The following is a 13,204-nucleotide window of genomic DNA, read 5'->3' as shown; positions in this document are numbered from 1 at the left end:
TAAAATAACGGAGTGCAGCTTTCTACAACACAGATGCACTCGTGAGGACTTGGATTGTTTCGGGAGATGACATTTTGCTTCACTAGGTTCAAATGTAACGTTCTCTATCACCAGAGGCAGTGACGATGCCTCAGTCAGGGCTGGCTCAGGGTGAGTCCTTGCTTCACAGGAACTGCCCAGCACACTGCCAGCCCCGGGTGTGTGGCTCTCAGCGGGCAGCCTCGATGCTGAGCTGCAATCTGCAAAACTCCACTAGACGCTTCATTTTTTCCAGTCTTTTTTCCATTTCCCAGAAAGGGCCAGCTTGGGCTGCCCGCATTCTTCCTTCCAGAACGGTCTGACCCCTGACCTGCTCCTGGGAAGTCACCTCGGAGCCTTCGGGGCATCCTGCCTGCCAAGAGCGTCTGCTCACGGGTGCTACCTCAGGCGCTGCCACACCCTGAGAGTGATGTACGGTGGGGCTTTGTGGCATCAGCCTGACCTCTGCAGGGGCTGAGACGGAGGGATGGAGGGCAGCCACACGGTGCTCAGCCAGGCCCCAGGCCCACATGACCAACCTCCAAAAACACCTGAGCCACCAAGGCTCGTGGGAGCTTCCCTGGTCGGCAATATGCCAGGCCCGTCCGCACAGACTACTGCTGGAGCCAAGCACCACCCAGCCTCCGTGGAGAGGACGCGAGGAAATCCATACCCGGTCTCTCCAGAGCCCAGCCCCCGTGTCCTTTCCTGTAATGAACTGTGAGCGCTGGCAGACATGCTCTGCTGCGTGCCGTGAGTTCTAGGGAATCGCTGAAGCCGAGGGTGGTCCTGGGGGCCCTCTGCTCCAGCACGTGACTGCCAACAGGCCAGCCGCTTTCAGCTGCAGGTCAGGTGGGAGCTCCTCAACACGCAGCTAAGTGGATTCTGAGGCGCAGACGTTTCCCCTGCACTTGCATCAAAGTCCCAGACGCACTGCTGTGATCACAGCGTGAGCCCAGAAAACAAGCTCACGGAACATCTGTGGCAACGGAGACTTTGCCTGGCATTTCACCCCTCGACGGTAAGAACGCTGCACAAAGCAGTTTGTAACGTAAACACGAGCTCTTGCCAAGAGGACTTCTTCAGGGCCTAAAATCTGCAAATACGTGTGGCCGTGCCTAGTAATTGCTTCTTCAGGCCCATCCTGGCTAATGTGCCTGGTAGTTTTAAGATAAAAAACGTAAAGAACGTCGTGCAGCTGAAACTCGTTTACAAAGTCGTCTGGTGTACTGAGGATGGTGGCCAACACTGGATCACTCTGAAATTTTTCAATTTCAATGCTGGATTTTTTTAAAAAAGCAGGCCGGATGCGGTGGCTCACGCCTGTAATCCCAGCACTTTTGGAGGCCAAGGCGGGCGGATCATGAGGTCAGGAGTTTGAGACCGGCCTGGCCAACATGGTGAAACCTTATCTCTACTAAAAATACAAAAATTAGCCGGGCGTGGTGGCACATGCCTGTAATCCCAGCTACTCGAGGGGCTGAGGCAGAAGAATCACTTGAACCCGGGAGGCAGAGGTTGCAGCGAACCAAGATCGTGCCACCGTACTCCAGCCTGGGCCACCAAGCACAACTCCGTCTAAAAAATTAATTAATTAATTTAAAAACAACAGGACTTCGCCACTGCTGAGCCATCGAGCCGCTGCACAGGACAGCAAGTCAAGATGGTCAGCTTCACGCCAGGTGCAGGCGCTCACGCCTGAGCCCAGGAGGTCGAGGCTGCAATGAGCCAAGACTGTGCCACTGCTCTCCAGCCTGGGCAATACGGCAAGACTCCATCTCTTTAAAAAAAGGTTTTTTTAATTCAAGAACTGATAATAGTCAAGGAGAGTCAAAGTTCACTGCTGAAACTACTGGTTCCATAAGGCATGACAGATTCAAATACTTTCCACAGGCCAGGCACAGTGGCTCAAGCCTCTAATCCCAGCACTTTGGGAGGCTGAGGCTTGTGGATCACCTGAGGTCAGGAGTTCGAGACCAGCCTGGCCAACATGGTGAAATCCTGTCTCTACTAAAAATAGGAAAACTAGCCAGGTGTGGTGGTACTTGCCTGTAGTCCCAGCTACTTGAGAGGCTGAGGCAGGAGAATCACTTGGGCACAGGAGGCAGAGGTTGCAGTGAGCCAAGATTGCGCCTCTGAACACCAGCCTGGGCAACAGAACGAGACTGTCTCAAAAAAAAAAAAAAAGTAATAATAAGGCCGGGCACAGTGGCTCCTGCCTGTAATCTTAGCATTTTGGGGGGCCAAGGTGGGCGGATCACCTGAATTTGGGAGTTCAAGACCAGCCTGACCAACATGGAGAAACCTCGTCTCTACTAAAAATACAAAAAAATAATCTCAGCTACTCGGGAGGCTGAGGCAGAAGAATCACTTGAACCCAGGCGGCGGAGGTTGTAGTGAGCAGAGATTTCGCCATGGCACTCCAGCCCGGTCAACAAGAACAAAACTGTCTCAAAACAAACACACACACACACACTTTCCACAAAGTATTTACCTGCCAACAAGTAACATAATGAATCACCTCAGCACCTTGCACTTCTAAGAAGCCCTTTTCTGTGCAACACACTTCACCACTGCTTTTTTTTTTTTTTTTTTTTTAGATGGCCTCTCACTTTGTCGCCCAGGCTGCAGTGCAATGGTGTGATCTTGGCTCACTACAACCTCCGCTTTCCGTGTTCGAGCAATTCTTCTGCCTCAGGTTCTCAACCTCCTGGGTTCAAGAGATCTCCCACTTCAGCCTCCCAAGCAGCTACAAGCACGTGCTACCACACCCGGCTTATTTTTGCATCTTCAGTAGAGATGGGGTTTCACCCGGTTGGCCAGGCTGGTCTCGAACTCCTGACCTCAGGTGATCCGCCCACCTTGGCCTCCTGAAGTTCTGGGATTACAGGTGTGAGCCACCACGCCCAGCCCGAACCCACTACTGATACCTCGAATAAACTGAGCGGTATTAGTGACGTCTGCTGACTCACGGACATCCAGGGAAACTTATCCCAGTGATGCCGTTTCCTGCCTGTTCACGTGGCTCCCAATGTCTTCAGCTCCCGGCGACGGTTTTCTCTGTGGGACTAATCGTGTTGAGCAGGTTTCTTTCCTCTGGACACGCTTCCTTGGCTGAGATGATCAAACATGATTTCCTCACTGCTGATAAGCGCTTTCCTTGCCGGGCTAAGTCGGTCACGCGGAAACCTACATCGACTGAATCCTCGTTTTCATCTTTATCTTTGTAAAGTTCTGCTGTGATGAGACACTCCCTTTAACTCTTCGAACACGCCTGAGCATCGCCTGTCCTGGACTGGAGTTCAGAACTGTGCTGATACCACGTGCACCGCACCCCTTCAGCACAAGAGCAGTCACCGGACCACAGCGACGCTTTGCCGTGCCAGGCACAGGCAGATGGCGCACTTGCCGCTGCAGCTCAGAAGGGCCCTGCTCGGAGCCGAGTGTGGTGGCTCACGCCTGTAATCCCGGCACTTCGGGAGGCCCAGGCAGATGGATCACCTGAGGTCAGGAGTTCAAGACCAGCCTGGACAACATGGTGAAACCCCGTCTCTACTAAAAATACAAAGAAATTAGCCAGGTGTGCTGGCTCACGCCTGTAATCTCACCTGAGGAGAGAGGCAGGGGAATCTCTACTCAGGAGGCTGAGGCAGGGGAATTGCTTGAACCCAGGAGGCAGAGGTTGCAAGATCGCACCACTGCACTCCAGCCTGGGTGACAGAGCAAGACCCTGTCTCAGAAAGAAAAAAAAAGGGAGGTGGGGGCTCCACTCAGTCAGCTCTCCGCTTGATTTCACACAGTGGGAAGTGGAGCTATGGGGATCCGGGTGGCACTGGGGATGCCGGTGGCACTGAAGATGCGGACGAGCTGCACCTGCCACTGCACGGTCTGAGGAGCTGCACCGGCCTCCTCGCAGTCTCTGGGTTTGAGGAGCTGTGCCCACCTCTGCATGGTCTCTGGGTCTGAGGAGCTGCACCCGCCTCTTCCGTGGAGCTGTGCCCACCTCTGCATGGTCTCTGGGTCTGAGGAGCTGCACCCGCCTCTTCCGTGGAGCTGCGCCCACCTCTGTGTGATCTCTGGGTCTGAGGAGCTGCGCCGGCCTCCGCGCAGTCCAGTGGGCTGAGGAGCTGTGCTTGCCTCAGCGTGGTCTGTGGAGCGCTGTCTGCCTCTGTGTGTCCTACAGTGGGCTGACCAGCAGCAGATTCATGGCCACTCAGGCCTTGTAATATCATAAGGAAGAAATATGTGGTCTTGTCACTGGTTCCTGGCAGACAGCACCCAAAACCCATGGAAACTCTGGAGTGATGAGAGTGTCTTCTATATGTAATAGGATGACTGGTGGTTGCGGGGCCCTAGATAACTTCAAGATGGGAGGCTAGTACCCAGAGAGACCCAGACAGGATCACAGGGTTAAGAATTCCAGCCCCTGGGACATCTCCAGGGAGGAGACAGGGCTGAAGGCTGAACTGATCCCCAACGGTCAATGATGTATGAATCACACCTAAGTAATGGAGACTCCATGAAAACCCAAAAGGACAGGATTTGAAGGGCTTCCAGGCAGCTGAACAAGTGGAGGTGGGTAGGGGAGGACCTGGAGGCTCCAGCCATCCTTGCCGTCTCGCCCTATGCATCTCTTCCATCAGGTCGCTCATCTATGCCCTGGGGAATCTTCTTTATAATAAGCCAATAAGGGCAGGCGCAGTGGCTCACACCTGTAATCCCAACACTTTGGGAGGCCGAGGCGGGTGGATCACGAGGTCAAGAGATTGAGACCATCCTGGTCAACATGGTGAAACCTCGTCTCTACTAAAAATACAAAAACAGCTGGGCATGGTGGCGCGTGCCTGTAATCCCAGCTACTCAGGAGGCTGAGGCAGGAGAATTGCCTGAACCCAGGAGGCGGAGGTTGCGGTGAGCCAAGATTGCGCCATTGCACTCCAGCCTGGGTAACAAGAGCGAAACTCCATCTCAAAAAAAAATAAAAATAAAAAAACAAAAAATATATAATAAGCCACTAAACATTAGCATTTCCCTGGGTTCTGAGATGCTCTATCAAATTAATCCAACCTTAAGAGGGGGTTCTCAGAATACTGATTTACAGCCAGTTGGTGAAAAGCTCAGAACCTGGGGTTTGGGATTAGCATTACAAGAGAGGACAGTCCTCTTTCGGCGTTTCCGCTGTCCCGGCTCTAGCGGTGTGACTAGAGACCTCAGCTGGTCCGGCAGCGCCGGCTGTAGCACCTCCACACCGTCGCCATGTCGCGGTTTTTCACCACTGGTTCGGACAGCAAGTCTGAGTTGTCCCTGTCTGGGGAGGACCTCGTCACCAAACCTGTCAGAGGCAACTATGGCAAACAGCCATTGTTGCTGAGCGAGGATGAAGAAGATACCGAGAGAGTTGTCTGAAGTGCCAAGGGCAAGAGGTTTGAGGAGCTGACCAAGCTTATCTATGGCATTCATAATGCCATGAAGGTTCGTGATGTCACCAAGTGCCTGGAAGAGACTGAGCCCCTGGGAGAAGCATATGGGAAGGCCAAGAGCAGTGCGGACAAAGAAGGTGTCCCCTGGTTCTATATCCACATCTTGGCTGACCTAGAGGACTATCTTAATGAGCTCTGGGAAGTTAAGGAAGGGAAGAAGAAGAAGAAGGAGAAGAACAAGAACATCGCCAAGGCTTTGAGCACCCTGCGCCAGAAGATCCGAAAATACAACCGTGATTTTGGGGCCCGTATCACAAGTTCCAAGCAGAACCCCGAGCAGTTTGCAGATGAAGATGCTGAGAAGAATGAGGAGGATTCAGAAGGCTCTTCAGATGAGGGTGAGGGTGACGGTGAGGGCAGAGTCAGTATTGCGACTTTCTTGGAGAAGAAATCGGATGCTCCTTCTGGGGAGAGTCGCAAGTTCCTCACAAAGATGGAGGATGAAGATGAGGACTCAGAAGATTCTGAAGATGGTGAAGACTGGGACACAGGCTCCACATCTTCCGATTCTGACTCAGAGGATGAAGAAGGGAAAGAAACCGCACTGGCCTCAAGATTTCTTAAAAAGGCGCCCACCACAGACACAGATGAGGACAAGAAGGCAGTGGAGAAGAAACGGGAGGACAAACATAAGAAGCATGGCAGGAAATCCCAGCGCCTGCATGAGGAGGAGGAGGAGGACGATGAAGGCGGGGAGTGGGAAAGGATCCGGGGTGGAGTGTCCCTGGTCAACGAGAACCCAAAAATGTTTGCCAAGGGAACGGAGATCAGCCATGCTGTCGTCATCAAGAGACTGAATGAGATCCTACAGGCACAAGGCAAGACGGGAACTGATCGTCCTGCCCACCACTGCTGGTTCAGACTGCGGCAGAAACAACCTGGGAGACGGGATCATCGTCAAGGTAAGTTCCGTATCATCGCCTCGCACTATGACTACGACCCCAGCCTGGCAACCTATACGGAGCCAGAGATGTGGGGGAAGTGCCTGGACTGCATCAACGAGCTGATGGACATCCTGCTTGCAAATCCCAACATTTTTGTTGGAGAGAATATTCTGGAAGAGACTGAGAACCTGCACAATGCTGACCAGCCACTGCGTGTCTGTGGGTGCATCCTAACTCTAGTGGAACGAATGGATGAAGAATTCACCAAAATAATGCAAAATACTGATCCTCACTCCCAAGAGTACGTGGAGCACCTGAAGGACGAGGCCCAGGTTTGCGCCATCATCGAGCGTGTGCAGCACTACCTGGAGGAGAAGGGAACCGCTGAGGAGGTCTGCCGTATCCACCTGCTGCGAACCCTGCACACCCACTGCGAGTTCGGTTAGGAGGCCCATCAGCCGCAGCCGACCCCGCCGGAGCGCTCCTCAAAGTCAGAGCAAGATCAGGCAGAAAATGAGGGTGAGGACTCGGCCGCGCTGATGGAGAGATGGTGCAAGTACATCCACGCCAAGGACCGCACAGACCGGATCCGCATATGCGCCATCCTCTGCCGCATCTACCACCATGCTCTGCGCTCCCGCTGGTACCAGGCCCGCGACCTCATGCTCATGAGCCACCTGCAGGGCAACATTCAGCACGCGGACCCGCCACTGTGGAACCTTCACAACCGCACAACGGTGCAGCTGGGCACCTGTGCCCTCCGCCAAGGCCTCACCAAGGACGCGCACAACGCCCTGCTGGATATCCAGTCCAGCGGCCGGGCCAAGGAGCTTCCGGGCCAGGCCCTGCTGCTGTGCAGCCTGCAGGAGCGCAACCAGGAGCAGGAGAAGGTGGAGCGGCGCTGGCAGGTCCCCCTTCCACCTGCACATCAACCTGCAGCTGCTGGGGTGTGTCTACCTGGTGTCTGCCATGCTCCTGCAGATCCCCTACATGGCCGCACATGAGAGCGATGCCCACTGACGCATGATCAGCAAGCAGTTCCACCACCAGCTACGCGTGGGCGAGTGGCAGCCCCTGCTGGGTCCCCCTGAGTCCATAAGGGAACCTGTGGTTGCTGCCTCTAAGGCCATGAAGATGGGTGACTGGAAGACCTGCCAGTTTCATCATCAATGAGAAGATGAATAAGAAAGTGTGGGACCTTTTCCCCAAGGCTGACAAAGTGCGCACCATGCTGGTTAGGAAGATCCTGGAAGAGTCACCGAGGACCCACCTCTTCACCTACAGCAGTGTCTACGACTCCGTCAGCACGGAGACGCTGTCACACATGTTCGAGCTGGATCTGCCCACGGTGCACTCCATCGTCAGCAAGATGATCATTAATGAGGAGCTAATGGCCTCTCTGGACCAGCCGACGCCGACAGTGGCGACGCGCCGCACAGAGCCCACTGCCCAGCAGAACCTGGCTCTGCAGCCGGCTGAGAAGCTGGGACGCCTGGTGGAGAACAACGAGCGGGTGTTTGACCACAAGCAGGGCACCTACGGCGGCTACTTCCGAGACCAGAAGGACGGCTACCGCAAAAACGAGGGCTACATGCGCCGCGGCGGCTACCGCCAGCACCAGTCCCAACGGCCTGCTGAGCTCCCCACTGTCTCTGCGCCTAGACCATCCAACCTTGAAGTCCTAAACCACACCCCAGTTATTAAAGGTCTATTTAAAGTCGGGAAAAAAAAAAAAAAGAGAGGACAGTCTTGTGAGACTCAGCCACTCAGCTGCAGAAGTAATATTCTCTCCAGGGAAGCAGTGTCAACACTGCGCTAAATCATAGGACATCCAGTTGGCGTCCGCTGGATAACCGACGACACACACGTTCCAGGGACCAGAGGCGAAGTGTTCTGTGTTGAATGTGTGAGAGTAGGAAACAGTCTGTCTTTTCCGGTCCCTGGCACGGATATTCAACCCCACCACGGCGGCTCAAAGCAGCCACAGAATCACCAGAATCCCATTCATGGGGCTGTGTTCCCATACACTGTATTCCGGGGCACTGAAATATGAATTTCACATAATTTTTATGTGTCATGAAGTTTTCTGCCTTTGATTTCTTCTGAACAATTAAAAGATGTAAAACCCATTCTTAGCTCATGAGTCATCACAAACAGGCAGTGGGCCAGTTTGCCAGTCCCTGTACGAGAGGACTCAAGATTGGTCTAGATGCCAATTATTTCCCAAACAGACCTACGCGGGCTCTGTGCTTAGCCTGGGGACGCTTTACAGATGTGCGTTTCTTACAGATTGAAGGCTCGTGGCCACCTGCATCGAGCAAAGTCTCTCGGTGCCATTCTTCCAACAGCTCACTACGCGTCGCTGTCACGTTTTGGTAATTCGCTCAGTATTTCCAACTTTTTAGCCATTATTCTCTTGGTTACGGTGATCTGTGACCAGCGACCCCTGCTGCTACTGCTGTCATGATATGTCGTGGCTATGACCATGAGCCATGGCCATCTGATAACTGAATTCATAGACGGCGTGTTGTGACCGCCCTAGGAACTGGCCATCCCTCCCTCTCTCTCCGTCTCCTGGGGCCTCCCGATTCCCTAAGACACAATACTGAAACTGGGCCAATTAATAACCCTGCCACGGCGTCTATGCAGTCAAGCGAAGGGAAGAGCTGAGAGCCACACATCTCTCACTTTGGAACAAAAGCTGGAAATCAATGACCAAGCTTAGTGAGGAAGGCATGTCGAAAGCCAAGATACCTCATGGAAAGCTAGGCCTTTAGCACCAAGCAGGTAGCCAATTTGTGAATGCAGAGGGACAGTTCCTGAAAGAAACCGAAAGTGGGCCGGGCGCGCTGGCTCCCACCTGTAATCCCAGCACTTTGGGAGGCCAAAGAGGGTGAATCACTTGAGGTCAGCAGTTCGAGACCAGCCTGGCCAACATAGTGAAACCCCATCTCTACTAAAAATACAAAAATTAGCTGGGCATGGTGGTGTGTGTAATCCCAGCTACTCGGGGGCTGAGGTGGGAGAACTGCTTGAACCAGAGAGGTGGAGGTTGCAGTGAGCTGAGATCGCACCATTGCACCCCAGCCCTGGCAACAGAGAGACAGAGCAACACTCTATCAAAGCAAAAGAAGTTGGCCGGGTGCGGTGGCTCATGAGGTCAAGAGATCGAGACCATCCTGGTCAACATGGTGAAACCCCGTCTCTACTAAAAATACAAAAAATTAGCTGGGCGTGGTGGCGCGTGCCTGTGATCCCAGCTACTCAGGAGGCTGAGGCAGGAGAATTGCCTGAACCCAGGAGGCGGAGGTTGTGGTGAGCCGAGATCGCACCATTGCACTCCAGCCTGGGTAACAAGAGCGAAACTCCTCTCAAAAAAAAAAAAGAAGTTAAAAGTGCTGCTCCTGGCTGGGCACAGTGACTCAGGCCTGTAATCCCAGCACTCTGGGAGGCCAAGGCGCGAGGATCACTTGAGGTCAGGGGTTGGAGGTCACCCTGGCCAACATTATGAAGCCCCATCTCTACTAAAAATACTAAAAAATGAGCTGGGTATGGTGGTGCTACACATGCAGTCCCAGCTACCTGGGGGGCTGAGGCAGGAGAATCACTTGAATCCGGGGGCAGAGGCTGCAGTGAGCAGAGACTGTGCCACTGCACTCCAGCCTGGGCGACAGAGACTCCGTCTCAAAACAAAAGAAAACGTGCCTTTCCAGTGAAGCCAAGAATGATAAGAAGGTCAACAGCCTGAGTACTGACAGGGAAGGGGCCGGGGGGAGATCAACACACACAATATTCCCTCAGCCAAAGCCTCGGCCAGGCAAGGCCCCAACGCCCTTCAGTTCTGGGCTGCAAGAGAAACATCTGAAGCCCGCAGAAGTTGGCTCATGAAGTGAAAGGAAGGAAGCCGTTCCTGTCACATAGAAGTGCAAGGTGAGGCGAGGCACGACGGCTCACACCTGTAACCCTGGCACTTTGAGGCCAGGGGTTTGAGCCCAGACTGGGCAACATTGTGAGACTCTATCTCTACAAAAATAGATAAAAAACTAGCCAGGCATGGTAGCATCTGCCTGGAGCCCCAGCTACTCAGGAGGCTGAAGTGGGGAGGATCCCTTGAGCCCAAGAGGCTGAGGCTGCAGTGAGCCAAGATCACACCACTGCGCTCCAGCCCGGGGCCCCTCAAAAACAAACAAACAAACAAAACCACCTCTTTTTGGTTTCTGTAGAAATCAGCAAGCCAAGTCTAAACCCTGTAAAGGAATGCCAAGGAACGGGAACAGGTTAAACCATTTTAAAAATGAGGAACAAAGATTCCCAGTACTCGATTTCAAGAATTACTACAAGGCTGGCCATGGCAGCTATGGGAGCGTGAGGTGGGAGGAGCGCTTGAGACCAGGAGTTCAAGACCAGCCTTGGCAACATAGCAAGGCCCCATCTCTACAAAATACAGAGAAACTCAGCTGTGTGTGGTGGCGTGCACCTGTGGTCCCGGCTACTCAGGAGGCTGAGGGGGAAGGATCACTTGAGCCTGGGAGGTGGAGGCTGCAGTGAGTCATGACTGTACCATGCACTCCAGCCTGGGTGACAGAGCAAGACCTTATCTCAAAAAAAAAAAAAAAAGAAGCCAGACACAAAAGCCCACATAGTGGGCAAGGCCACTTCTGTGGCACTCTGGACAAGGCAGAACGGCAGGAACAGAAAACAGGCCAGTGTGGCTGCGAGCCGGGGGAGGAGAGGCGGCTGACTACGAAAGGGCACCGGAGGAGCACGTCAGGTGAGAAGAGCTGCATGAGTGAAAACCACAGGCCCCACACAAGCGGCTTTCCGTGGGTAACGCGTACCTCAATAAACCTGATTTTTTTTTTAAGACGGTCTTGCTCTGTCACCCAGGCTGGAGGGCAGGGGTGCGATCTCGGCTCACTGAAACCTCTGCCTCCAGCGCTCAGCCTCCTGCCTCAGTCTCCCAAGCAGCTAGGACTACAGGCGGGCACCACCACACCCGGCTAACGTTTTTTGTATTTTTAGTAGAGATGGGGTTTTGCTATGTTGGTCAGGTTGAAACTCTGAGCTCAAGTGATCTGCCCATTTCAGCTTCCCAAAGTGCTGGGATTGCGGGCGGGAGCCACTGTGCCCAGCCTAAACCTGACTTCAGGTTAAAAAAAAATACACACACCCACAGAGTCAATTCTCATTATCTGCAGTAATTACGTTCTATAAAGTCACCGCTAATACTGAATTGCTGAACACCAAACCTCTGCTCCTACAGGAAATACGGGGTCAGGTGCCTACGAGCCTCTGGTCACATTTTCAGCTACCAGTCAATACACAACAGCATTATTTTGCATTTCTGTCAAAGGACTTTAAATAATAAGTATTGCTGTTCTCTGACACTGAACCCACACGGGAGCAGAGCCCGTCTAACACGCATTCTGTCCGTGGACCCGTCACAGCCCACCTGTGCACAGGGACACCCGCTGTAGCACCTCCCCGGGGCATCTGAAGAGCAAAATCATAGGCAAGAGCCCCAAATGCAAGAAGCGTGGCCCTCAACAGACCAAGAAAGGACGACCTGCTCCCGACACGGGCGCACCAGCAGAGGGCAAGGTCCCTCACTCACCCCAACAGGCACCTGGGCACCACGCAGTTCGGGCTTTTAGCGGCCTATGTGTGCCCACCAATGGCTGCAAAAGCGACACGAATGTGAATTCTAGGGTTACACATACGTTTTAGCAAGTAGGGGACGGGGTCGCAAAAGAACTGGAGAACAGACACAGCCCCCAAGATCACTGAGCGGGAGGAGCTGCGTGCAGGGCGGTACCCATGGCCCTGCCTCCAGGGTGCAGCCCACTCGCCTGAGCTCACACCACCGCTGGGTCTGCCATGGTCAGAAATGGGGGCCCAGGAAACAGCAACAGTCACTGGGAAAGCCCCCAACGCCCCCATCAGGGAGCCGGGTCTCCATGTGAGCCCATCCCAAATGCTGCAGACATGTCCTGTGTTTTTATCTGTAAAACCCGGGCACTGACAGCCTCGTGCCCAGCCTATCCTCGGGCATCCTCCTCCTCCATCGCTGTCCCCACAAAGTCCACAAAGGGTCGGAGACCAGAGCCCCAGCGTCCAAGGGGCATCCGGCAGCCAGGGATGGGGACAGCCTCCATAGGTTCATTTTTAAGGTGTGCTTGGTACAAGGGACCGCTGTCACTGTCCCGGTTTCCTTCCGTGATAATGCTGCCCTGAGGACAGACTGGCAGGGCATGGACGGGAAGGGACACATGGGCCCCTCCATGCCCCAGGGGCCCCCCAGCTGCATGGGTCTGCAGATCCCCCCTCCTGATGGCACCCACAGAGCTCAGGCCCTGACTGCAGGGGGCTCTAGGGGAAGGGGGCATTTCAGCTCCTCAGGCCACCAGGGCCGTCCAGGCAGAGAAAGCAGCAGAGCCCACACCACGCTGGATCACAGTGCTGCAGTGCCAAGGCCGCCCCGGGGAGGCTGTGAGGAGAGGTCACCACAGACTTCTGAGATGCGCCACACCGCCCAGCAGGAACAGCCTGGGTCCTGGCCTCGGGGGTGCAGGGGTCACATTGGTGGGGTGGGGGGGGTGTAGGAGGGTGTAGGGGTGTGGGGTGCTGGGCAGCCCCATTGCCACAAAGATCCCCCAGTCTGCACGCTCAGACATGAGCCCAGTGGGACAGGAACAGAGCAGGCCAGCTACGGTGGGGGTGGGGACACCAGTGACACGGGAGCCCCGGGAAGCAGTGAGCCCAGGCAGCAAACCAGGAAAGCCCATTTGGAGAACACGGAGTTCGAGACCAGCCTGTGCATCA

General features: G+C 54.3%; 1 protein-coding gene and 1 pseudogene across 9 annotated transcripts in view; one reads left to right on the top strand and one right to left on the bottom strand.

Annotated features, from left to right (window-relative positions):
- The window catches only part of MTA1 (metastasis associated 1), a 57,747-nt gene that overhangs the window by 37,587 nt on the left and 6,956 nt on the right, over nt 1-13,204 (bottom strand). The gene's annotated exons all lie outside the window — the stretch shown is intronic.
- LOC118145046 (eukaryotic translation initiation factor 3 subunit C pseudogene) lies at nt 5,125-8,350 on the top strand (annotated as a pseudogene).

The sequence above is a fragment of the Callithrix jacchus genome, chromosome 8 (genome assembly GCF_049354715.1).
Source record: "Callithrix jacchus isolate 240 chromosome 8, calJac240_pri, whole genome shotgun sequence".
Taxonomy (NCBI): Eukaryota; Metazoa; Chordata; class Mammalia; order Primates; family Cebidae; genus Callithrix; species Callithrix jacchus.
Note: the sequence above shows the minus strand (reverse complement) of the source record. Positions and strands in the feature narration are given on the sequence as shown.